Below are 12,200 nucleotides of genomic sequence, written 5' to 3' on the forward strand. Positions count from 1 at the left end.
ACCTTAAATCCTGGCTGTGCTACCATTTGTCATATAGTTTGGGGAAAATCACTTAAGTTCTTAGCCTTAATTTCCTCAGCTTTAAAATGGGACTCGTTAGGGCCTAGTTCTCAGGACTGTTGTAAAGATAATAGCAGATAATATATGCAAAGCATCTTGCACATTACCAGCACATGGTAGTTATTCAGTAAGTGTTAGTTCCCTCTCTGTACCTCCTTCCTAAATATGAACTTCACTGGGAAAAAAAATCAATCTGTGAAATACTTTTCTATGGTGAGCATATTAATGTTATAACTTCAAAAAGATGAAACTATTTCTCTCACTTTCAGAGAAAAAATAGTGCCTGTCAAATCTCAAATACAAGTACAATAAAACCTTTATAAAAGAGAGAATTTTCCAAATCTCAACTTATGTCTTGCTTTCTGACCAGGAAAAATTACAATACAATAATTGCATACGAAAGAATTCAGGTATTTTTATTTTTGTTTTTGTAAAGAGTTGTGCTCCAGCTTGCTGAGAACTTGATTCATTTGTGTAGATAAATTTTTCAGTGACCTAAAAATTGTTAAGACTTAGGTGGTGTTCTACTGACATCATTTTTCTCACTCACTGGTTTGAGGCCCTTTTGCAACTTGTTCTGTAGAATAGCAAGTCCCTTCCTCACCCGCTTCCACGAAGTCAGAAATCTAAAATCCAGGAGTTAAATATCACCCAGATTTGCTGCCTGTTGGTATGGAAAGCAAGTCGCCTTTTAGATGTCTGAGGAGTTGGAAGATCTCGGTGTGCGTATCATGTTTAACCCACAGTGACGGGTGATTGGCAGCATAACAGCTGAGCGACAGCCATTTGGCCAGGAGTTCAAACCCCAACACGAAGAGCCATAGCAGGATCACCGCTTGATTTGCTATGGCCATGAAGTCTGAATCACCAAACGTGGAGGCGGAGGCAGAGGTGACAGCTGGTAGCCATTCTCATCAATAAAGTTGTGACGGTTGAGATATACAAGCAACCAGAGTCTGCTAATTTCATAGACTTTGAGCCAAGTGCTTAGTGTCAAAACCAGCTATGGTCAATGATGCAAATGTTTGTGAAGGGTCTCTCATCAACAGCAAGGCTCTCCACACCAGACTCTCCTCCTAGCGGGTTAGAAGCAATTGGATCCTGCTTTCCAGGAACAATCCATTTCGAGGAAAAGAAGGTTTTATACTTTTATTTTAAATTCTGATAACTTTTTAAAAGTCGGATTTATTGAGGTATAAGTTACATACAGTAAAACTCAAACAATTTGATAAAATTGGATGAACACATACAGTCAGGTAACCCCCTCCACAATCAAGAAAAAGAACATTTCCAGAAAGTTCCTCCTACTCCTTTTGTTGTCCATCCCTCCTGCATCCTCAACTCTGGGTGACCACTAATGGGTTTTCTGTTCCTATAATTTTGCCTTTTCCGAAATGTCATATAAATGGAGTCATACAGTATGTGGACTTTTGAGTCTGGCTTCTTTCACTTAGTGTAATGCTTTTGAGATTCATCGTTGTTGTGTTTATCAGTAGTTTGTTCTTTTTCATTGCTGAGCAGAATTCCAGTGTATGGATGTACCACAATGTTGTCCATTTACCAGCTAAAGGACATTTGTTTCTAGTTCTTGGTGGTTATGAATAAAGCTGCTATAAACAGAGCTTTATCTTTTTAAGAAAAATTTATAGGAAAGTAAATAACTTTGTTTTATAGGAAACCTGAGCTGTATAAGCTGGAATGGTCCTAGAGGTGGGAGTTATTTCCTTCTTGATTAACCAAGAGAAATACTTATTTTCCTAACATCTTATACTTCTGCACAGCAATTTACAGTTTAATCAAAGTACTTTCACTCACCTTATTCCTGTAAATATCATAATAACCCTAAGAAGTAGGCTAGGAATCTTACCCCACTTTACAGGTGGTGGCTAAGAAATCTCCCTGCAGTCCAGACTGCCTAACTCCTAATCTGCTCTCCTTCTCCCAAAACATTTTCTGAACATCCTGTCTGTGCAGAACACTCTGCTGATGCTTTTGGGTGGTCACAAAAACAATATAAAAAAAACTTTTTTTCATATCAGGAGGGGACAGTCTGATGCCCCACATCATATGTAATCAGAGAAATGCAAATTAAAACAACGAGATACCATTACACATCTGTTAGAATAGCCAAAATCTGGAACACTGACAACATCAAATGCTGGTGAGGATATGGAGCAACAGGAACTCTTATTCATTGCTAGTGGGAATACAAAATGGTGCAGTCACTTTGGAAGACAGCATGGCAATTTCTTATAAAAGTACAGATACTCTTCCATATGATCCAGTGATCACACTGCTTAGTATTTACCCAAAGGAGTTGAAAACTTATGTCTACACAAAAACCTGCACACAGATGTTTGAGGCAGCTTTATTCATAATTGCCAAAAGTTGGAGGCAACCAAGATGTCCTTCAGTAGGTGAATGGGTCAATAAACTGTAGTACATTCACACAATGGAATATGATTCAGTGCTAAAAAAGAAATGAGCTATCAAGCCATGAAAAGACAAGAAGAGACCTTAAATGCATATTACAAAGTGAAAGAAGCCGATCTGAAAAGCTACATACTATATAATTCCAACTATTTGATATTCTGATAAAAGCAAAACTATGGAGACAGTAAAAAGATCAGTGATTGCCAGGAGTTGAGGGAGGTGGCACAAGGAGGAATGAATAGGCAGAGCACAGAGAATTTTTACAGCAGTGAGAATACTGATACCATTATGATGGATACATGTCATTATACATTTGTCCAAACCCGTAGAATGTACAACACCAAGAGTGAACCATAATGTAAACTATGGACTTTGGCTGATAATGATGTGTCAGTGTAGGTTCATCAATTGTAACAAATGTACCACTCTGGTGGGGGGTGTTGATAATGGGGGAGGCTGTGTGTGTGTGGGGGCAGGGAGTATATGGGAAATCTCTATACCTTCCCTTCAATTTTTCTGTGAACCTAAAACTAATCTAAAAAAGTAAAGTCTTAAAAAAAGGGGAACAATCTCAAATAGAACTAGAATGGACACAGCTGCCGCAGGCTTGAGAGCAGTACTAAGCCAGAGCCAACTAACACAGCCACAAGAAACAAACATCTATGAAGCTATTGCAAGTCTTTTTTGGAAGCAGGCAGGGCATCAGTTATAAGAAATAAGTACAACCTGAGGCTGCTGAGAGTCAGAGGAGAAGAAAGCAATGGTCCCTATATGCTTCAAGGGATGGGGAACTCCCCAGACAGTGATGTTCCAGGGCAGGCAAGAAACTGATCTCTAGGATAAGGGAAAAACCCTCCTTAGCTTCTAAGTTAGAGAAAGCAATTACTAGGCAAGACTTTCTTTGAACTAAAAAGTTTGACTGGGATAATGACTGGAATTAAGTACTAAAGAATCAAAGTGGAAAATGCTCTTAATAGGCCTGAAATTACTAGATTTGTTTTGTGTGGAGGCCAGGGTTTCTAATGTGGCTGTAGAAAAAAATATATATGTCAATGAGATTCTATTCTTTAATAAAAGAATTTTACTTTCTTGCTGCTGCTTTTGGTGGCATTTGCCTGTTGGACCTCCCACAAATTGGCCTCTTTATGTTCTGATAAGATGGCTGTTGACCAGCTGTCACTCCAGCAGGAACCACACTGGCTCCTTGTGCCATCGGCCAGCAGCAGTTAGGAGGGCAGGGCTGGGCTTTTGTGCCTCATCTGTATGCACCTTCTTTGCCAGAGACAGTGGCCACCCTTTGCCAGGTCCGTTAGGAAGGCAGGAAAGCTTACCCAGCCTAGATCACCAACCAGGATGTCTACCCAGACAGTATCCCTGCTGGAAACAAGGCCTGGGTCTGCCCTCTGGCTAGGCCATCAAACTCCAAGCCAAGCCAGAGCCGCTTCCTGCAGCAGCTGATCTGTGGGACCCTTGAAGCTGCAGGTATGTGAAAGTAATAAAGTCTGAAGTTTTACTTCCATTTATAAAGGAAAAAATGTCAGTAGGGGTTAATGATTTTTAAATGTTTAAGTAAATGGGGCTGCACACTGTAATATTTAGGAATTCAGACGTTAGGGGAAAACCAATTGGGTTTGAACCCTAGCTCTGCCATTCTTCAGCTATGAGTGACTCTTGGGCAAGTCCTTTAACCTCCCTCTGCCTCAGTTTCCTCAGCTGTAAAGTGTGAATAATAGTGGTCTCTGCCTCTTAGAGTTACTATGAGGATTAAATGAGTTAATTTTTGTAAAGGGCCTAAAACAATGCATAGAACATAGTAATCCATACATTTGTGTTTGTTAAATAAAAATAATGGACATTTCCTTAGCTCCTGTTCCTAATTCTCCCTAACCCCTAGCCAAATCAAGCTAAATGCACATACCTGATCTTTTTCTTCTCTTCTATTTTAATCCTTAACATCTGTCAGTTTCCTGTTCTCATATTAGTTTCCTACGGCTGCTGTAACAAATTACCCCAGACTTTGTAGCTTAAAACAACAGAAATTTATTCTCTCACAGTTCAGGAGACTAGAAGTCCAAAATCAAGGTGTCAGCAAGATTGGTTTCTACTGGAGGCTCTGAGGGAGAATTCCTTCCATATGTCTCTCCTAGCTTCTGGGGGTTCCTGGCAGTCCTTGGTGTTCCTTGGCTTGTAGAACCATCACTCCACTCTCAGCTGCTGTTGTCACATGCATTCCCCAGTATTTCTGTGTGTCTTCACATGGCCTTCTTATAAGGACACTAATTATTTAAGACCCACCTTAATCCAACGTAACCTCATCTTGAACTAATTTCATCTGCAAAGACCCTGTTTCCAAATAAGGTCACATTTTGAGGTTCTAGATAGAAATGAATTTTGAAGGAGCACCCAGTCTGCCCAGTATACCCCTTAAGTTTCAGGATGCTTTCACATCTTTTATCTCTTTTTTATTCTTACTCTGTGTATTAGAATGTAGGCTCCATGAGGGTAGGGACTGTGGCTCTCTTTAAATGAGGTCTGAGGCAGCCAGCATTACTTAACATGAGAATGTTTACTGGGCCACCTTAAAAGAATGGAGACACCTGGTGCCACCAGGCTGAGTGTGGGAATGTGATGCCTGCAGCAGGAGAGTCACCCAGAAGGAGGGAGAGGGACGGGATGAAAAAAATCCCATCCCAGGGTATAAAAATGAAGAAAGGTCAGAGATCCCAAATATTCTAATACGGTACATCTGGAAGTACTGATGGCAGAATTAGAAACAGCTAGAGTCAGAAGGGTGATGAAGGATGAGAGAGAGCAAGGTCTAGATCACAGGCCAGGGAGAAAAGAGATGCAACAGAATTAGTTAGGGTTGGCTGCCTCAGGACAGAGCCTGAAGAATATTCTAAAGCCAGAGGATCCAGTTGGAAAGAATCTGCGCTCTCCAGACAACTGAGGTAGTCTGAGAGATTGGAACATCTTCACGCCATCATGACCTTGAGGGTCATGGAGAATGGAAGAAAAGATGTGACAGCCTTCAGTGTTTTTCTACCCAAGCCATCAGCCATTTTAGTAGAGAAGTATTTAGGTGTTTATCAACATGAACTAAGTTGACTAGAGGATGAAAAACTGCAATTGTGATATTCCTCAACCGAATGTTTAGCCTGTCTTTTCCATGACAGCATTATTGGTTGTTGACCACAACCGTCAGTAGCCAGGGCTGCAAGATGAAAGGAAGGGAAGAGTGTGCCTGAGGGGCGGAGATGTGGAGGGAAGAGGAGATCTTGCCCCTCTTTTTACTGGTGGTAGCATTTGAAAAGGCATTAGGAAAGCCATCCAGTTGTCAAACCAGGAGCCCTGGCCTGGTGTACTCATGGCCTCTGTTTGTCACTCTGCTGTCTATGTGACTAATGTGATCAGTGAGACAAAGGTTCCCCAAATTACTCAACATTATGAAACTAGTAGGGAGTTTAAACAGAACAGTTATTCATTCTCCTGTTCCCTATATTTATGCCCTTTCCAAACACACTGTATTAAATCTTAAAAGTAAGCACCAAATCTGTTGGTGAGATTCATCACCTTGGAGCCTCAAACCATAGTACAAGTGTGGGTTTCCCTAGCTAAGTTGTAGTATCCATTTTGGTAATTCATCCAGGTGTGGGAGCATAACTTCGAGAAGTTCCTCCTTTATTTCATTCCATAGGGTGCCCTTCAGACCAAAGCAGTGATCCACTCCCACTATCACAGGGGACACCAGGGGGAGCGCCCAGGTTTAAGACTGATGAACAGAAAGGTGGGGTCATTAGAGGTTTGGGTTGGGTGTCCTGCACTCAGGGACATTCCAGAGTTGGAAGTGATCACCTGATAGGGACCCTCTGTCTACTACTCTGACTTCTTTTTTCTACAGATGACAGCTGATTAAATTCAGGGGCAGCCTTGCAGGGGACTCTGAAAGGTAATTTCACAGAAGAGGAGAGAGTAGACAGAGATAAGCTGAGCTCCTCTGCGGCTGCCCCCTTTGCTCACTTACCTGTTCTCTGGGGAAACTAGTCTAGTTGCAGCTCTCCTCAACCCATCTCTGATTCACCTTAAGACTTAGGAAAACTTAGCTTCTCAGGAAGATCTTTCTATGATCCTGACATTGGTACATAGACCTCAAACTGACTGAGAACATTTATCAAGGAGGGGGGAGCACTGTGGACAAGAAATTAAAACTTGGGTTTCTGGTCTAAACGCTCCATTAATTAACGTCATTGTAAAATGAGAGAATTGGACTAAATCAGTGATTTTCAAACATATAAAAAATATTGGAATATCCCTTTTGTGCAGTTTGAAGGTCCCTGGACTTCTGTTTGAAGAAGAGGCTATGTTTTTTTAATATGACCTTTAATGCTAATGCCAGCATTTTATGAGAAGTGAGGCTGGGTTGCCCTGGATTGGACAGTTGAGTTTGCAGTTGCAGTTTATCCACCAGGCCCAGCAATGAGGATCTGGGTACTTCTGGCTTCCTTGGAATCTGTCACCCAGTCTGTGTTTCAAGGAAATACAGAACTGGAGCTTTACCCTGGGGCAAGGAGGTTAAGGAGTGGGGGAAAAAGAGAAGAAGGGGGGAACCCAGGAAGCAGTAGTGTTTCTTAAACTTGAGGACCCTTGGGAGTGGAGATAATGAGACACTTTTCATTTCCAAAAGAAGGATGTCTAGCTCTTACTCACCTACAATTTAGACCCTTTCTCTCAAATTCTCCCTTCTCACAAATAGGAGGTCCTCTGGTTATAAGCAGCATGCAGATGTGTTTTGTGTGGCCGGACACAGTGTTTTTCAAAAAACTTTTAACCCGAATGTCTTTAGGTGGGGTGTACCTTCTCGGTTCACCACAAACCGCACCACTCCCCACCCTCTCTGCCTAACACTGCACACATTTATGTTACTGGGGAACCCTAAAGACATTTAACTTTGCAACTCCTGCTATGATGGGTTTTTTTTTTTCTCCTGATAGTCAAATGCTTTTCCATCTTGTTTCAAAATGGTCCAGCAAAGAACTGGCTCAGTTTCCTTGGGAAATATGAATGGCTCATGGAGCTCAGTTCGACTTTGGAAGGACTCTACTCCTCCAGAGGAGTCCCTCCCAGTATCGTTTTATTTCATTAAATCAGAACACTTAGGGATGCTTCCCTGAGGAGAGATGACCTGTCTCTGGAGAATCCTCTATTATCACACCTGCACATACCTCAAGTCTGGTGTTTTGTGAACATTTCTGCTTTTCAAGCTCATCATGTAATTTTTTTCAGGCAAGTTGCTGTTCTAATTCCTTTAACTTGATCTATTCACTTAGAATGAATCACTCTATTTTACCTTTCTGTTTTTCTCCATATCTCCAATCTCCTTGTTCAGCAATTAATTTGCCAGAGAGATGTCGGGTGATACCAGCTATTACCGGGATGTACCTAGAAATACTCAACAATTTTGGATTTTGCTTTGAACCCAATGGTTTGATAGCTTCCTTCCTATTTGTTTTTTGTGGGTTTTTTTTTTTTTTTTTTTTGCTGAGGAAGTCATGCTGAGCTAACATCTGTGCCAATCTTCCTCCACTTTATATGTGGGTCACCACCACAGCTTGGCTGACGAGTGGTGTAGGTCTATGCCCAGGATCCAAACCTGTGAACCTGGGCTGCCAAAGCGGAGCATGCCAAACTTAACCACTATGCCATGGGGCCAGCCTCTTCTTCCTGTTTTTTATTTATTTTTTTAACTTGTTTTATTGAGGTATAATTGACATGTAACATTATATTAGTTTCAGGTGTACAACATAATGGTTACCTGCTTCTTATTTAAGCTGATCTCTTAACTCTGAGCCAAATCCTTCTTGCTGCTCTTCAGGCAAAGTTGGGGGATGGAGGAGCAGACTTCATCTAAGCTTTATTAAGAACATTCTGTAAGTTTCTGTTTGGTTTTTATACTTCAAATAACTCTTAAAAATCAATATTTTGATGACTGAAGTGTAAATGAATAAGAAACATGGAATAAGTTTTCCCTTCAGTTACATGAACAGAAATTCTATGGGTTTCTATTGGAAACCCAGGCAAAGTAACTGGGGGCAATTGTTAAGCTTCAGGTAAAGAGGTTGATACTTCCTCTCTTTCTGTTGGTACACATGGCCCTTTCCTCAGGAGAGTCCCAAACCAAGAGGGGCTTGGTGGTCTTTTCTGGCTTTGCTTGTGCTTTTTCCTCTCTGAATTGCTGTTAAAAAGCTAGTACTCCTTTTTATATTAAGGATCTCAAAATAGGTGCAGACAAAAGCAAGCTCAACTTTCCACATGGGCAGTACCATTTGGGCTTTGATCAGGGAGTGGTAGTTCTTGGTGCTGCTGGATTGGGCCAGAGAACAAGGTTAAAAATTATTTGTGTCGATTTTCCTTCTTCTTAAGGAAACAGGGATATTTGTATCCCTGAAGTGGTGTCCTCTTTTTGCTTTTTATGTCAACTCTTGCTTTTATGTTGCTTATCACAGTATTATGACTAAGCTTGTGCCAAACAGTGTTTTAGAATCTCCAGGAGGGGGAAACCTACCTGGTCCTTTCACTGGAGGAATTCATCAATCAAGAGATGGCAGGGAGGGGTGGGGAGAATCAGTTAATGAAATAGCAAAAGGCTGCAGCTACTTTTCTTGATTTCTGCCCTTTGCTTTTGCTTCTTTTGATATTGTTGTTTCATTGTTTGGTCATAATATTTTTGTGTGTAATAATAAAAATGTAATAATGTTCCATTTAAAATTTTCTCTTTGTCCTTTTGGTGTTTATAGCAATAATAATAACAACAACAACAGATGGTCATATCTGCCCCTGATAGCTCAAAGAATTACATTTCTTCTACACAAGAGAATTTTATGTCTAAGGAACCAAACTAATAATATAGAATCAGAGCATACTTTTCCCAGAATAGACAACACAAAAGCAATTGATTTCCGTGTTTTTTTCTGCACTCTATCTTTGTCATGTTGTGTGTTCTATCATTATAACATTAACCTTTTATAATTTACACATCTTCCACAATATGTCACAATCACCAAGTTTATAGATTGTCTTTCTTGGTTTAGTTGCTTCTAGATAATCTAAAATAAAGATAGCAAATAGGTAGAGTCTCTTTCCCACCCCAATTAATTGGTATGACTATGCTGTGGAACTGTAGTTCCCAGCCCTGGCCCCACATTAAAATCATCTGGGGAGCTTTTAAAAATTGACGCCAACCCCACCACAGGTCAATTTCAGAATCTCTGGGGGCTGGGCTCACGCATTTTTAAAATCTTCCTAGGTGATTCTAATGTATAGCCAGGATTAAGAATCATTGATCTAGAGTGTCTCTCAAACTTTAGCACAGATCCGGATCACCTGGAAGCCTTAAAAACACAGATTGCTAGTCCCCATCCCCCGGGGCTTCTGATTCACTAGGTCTGGGGTGGCACCCCAAAATTTGCATTTCAATCAAGTGTCAAGGTGATATTGATGCTTTATAGGATGTGTTCTCCTGAAGCTGTGGTGATGTGGGGTCCACACTTTAAGAACCACTGATGTGGAAATTGCAACAAAAAGAATAAAATACCTTGGGGTAAATTTAACTAAGGAAGTGAAGGACCTATATAATGAAAATTACAAGGCCTTTCTGAGAGAATTGGATGACGACATAAGGAGATGGAAAGACATTCCATGTACATGGATTGGAAGAATAAACATAGTTAAAATGTCCGTTCTACCTAAAGCAATCTACAGATTCAACACCATCCCAATCAGAATCCCAATGACATTCTTTACAGAATTAGAACAAAGAATCCTAAAATTCATATGGGGCAAGAAAAGACCCCGAATTTCTAAAGCAATCCTGAGAAAAAAGAACAAAACGGGAGGCATCACAATCCCTGACTTCAAAACATACTACAAAGCTACAGTAATCAAAACAGCATGGTACTGGTACAAAAACAGGTGCACAGATCAATGGAACAGAACTGAAAGCCCAGAAATAAAACCACACATCTATGGACAGCTTATCTTTGACAAAGGAGCTGAGGAAATACAATGGAGAAAAGAAAGTCTTTTCAACAAATGGTGCTGGGAAAACTGGAAAGCCACATGTAAAAGAATGAAAATTGACCATTCTTTTTCACCACTCACCAAAATAAACTCAAAATGGATCAAAGACCTAAAGGTGAGACCTGAAACCATAAGGCTTCTAGAAGAAAACGTAGGCAGTATACTCTTTGACATCAGTATTAAAAGGATCTTTTCGGACACCATGCCTTCTCAGAGAAGGGAAACAATAGAAAGAATAAACAAATGGGACTTCATCAGATTAAAGAGCTTCTTCAAGGCAAATGAAAACAGGATTGAAACAAAAAAACAACCCACTAACTGGGAAAAAATATTTGCAAGTCATATATCTGACAAAGGCTTAATATCCATAATATTTAAAGACCTCTCGCAACTCAACCACAAAACATCAAACAACCCAATCAAAAAATGTGCTGGAGACATGAACAGACATTTCTCCAAAGAAGATATACTGATGGCCAATAGGCACATGAAAAGATGTTCATCATCGCTGATCATCAGGGAAATGCAAATCAAAACTACACTAAGATATCACCTTACACCCGTTAGAATGACAAAAATATCTAAAACTAATAGCAACAAATGTTGGAGAGGTTGCGGAGAAAAAGGAACCCTCATACACTGCTGGTGGGAATGCAAACTGGTGCAGCCACTATGGAAAACAGTATGGAGATTCCTCAAAAAACTAAAAATAGAACTACCATACGATCCAGCCATCCCACTACTGGGTGTTTATCCAAAGAGCTTGAAGTCAGCAATCCCAAAAGTCCTGTGCACCCCAATGTTTATTGCAGCACTGTTTACAATAGCCAAGATGTGGAAGCAACCTAAGTGTCCAGCAACAGACGAATGGATAAAGAAGATGTGGTACATATATACAATGGAATACTACTCAGCTGCAAAACAGAACAAAATCATTCCATTTGCAATAACATGGATGGACCTTGAGAGAATTATGTTGAGTGAAATAAGCCAGCGAGAGAAGGATAATCTGTGTATGACTCCACTCATATGAGGAATTTAAAATTATGGACTAAGAACAGTTTAGTGGTTGCCAGGGGAGAGGTGGGGTAGCAGGTGGGCACAAAGGGTGAAGTGGTGCACCTACAACATGACTGACAAACATTAATGTACAACTGAAATTTCACAAGATTGTAACCTATCAATAACTCAATAAAAAAAAAAAGAATAGTTTATGAAATAGAACAGAAAAAAAAAAAAAAGAACCACTGATGTGAAGCATTGTGTTAAGAAGGAACTTGAAGCTGAATTAAGGTTCAGAAGAAAAGGGAGCCATGATTGATTAGTCATGGCTGCCATGGGCACAGGAAGGAGGAATTGTATTTGTCACTTCCACTCTTGAGAAACTCATCAGTAAACTGTCCTTAACTGGAGTGATTCCCTACTTACAGTTAATTCTACTCACATTGTGACATTTCATTCCTTGACCTAATGTCCACATCAGCAGGAATCCCTGCCCGGCCCAGCTGGGACTAGAAGCTGATCTACTAATTCTGTCTGGCACAGCTGTTCCAGCTACTGCCTGCTGCTGCTGTCTGGGGGCTACTGCCTCACCTGGGGCCTCTAATCTCTGTCCAGGATTTGTGTGTATT

The 12,200-nt window shown here is 40.5% G+C and overlaps 1 protein-coding gene across 7 annotated transcripts in view; it reads left to right on the forward strand.

Annotated features, from left to right (window-relative positions):
- Window positions 1-12,200, forward strand: part of MYO3B (myosin IIIB) — a 414,167-nt gene that overhangs the window by 290,483 nt on the left and 111,484 nt on the right. The gene's annotated exons all lie outside the window — the stretch shown is intronic.

The sequence above is a fragment of the Equus asinus genome, chromosome 4 (assembly GCF_041296235.1).
Source record: "Equus asinus isolate D_3611 breed Donkey chromosome 4, EquAss-T2T_v2, whole genome shotgun sequence".
NCBI lineage: Eukaryota > Metazoa > Chordata > Mammalia > Perissodactyla > Equidae > Equus > Equus asinus.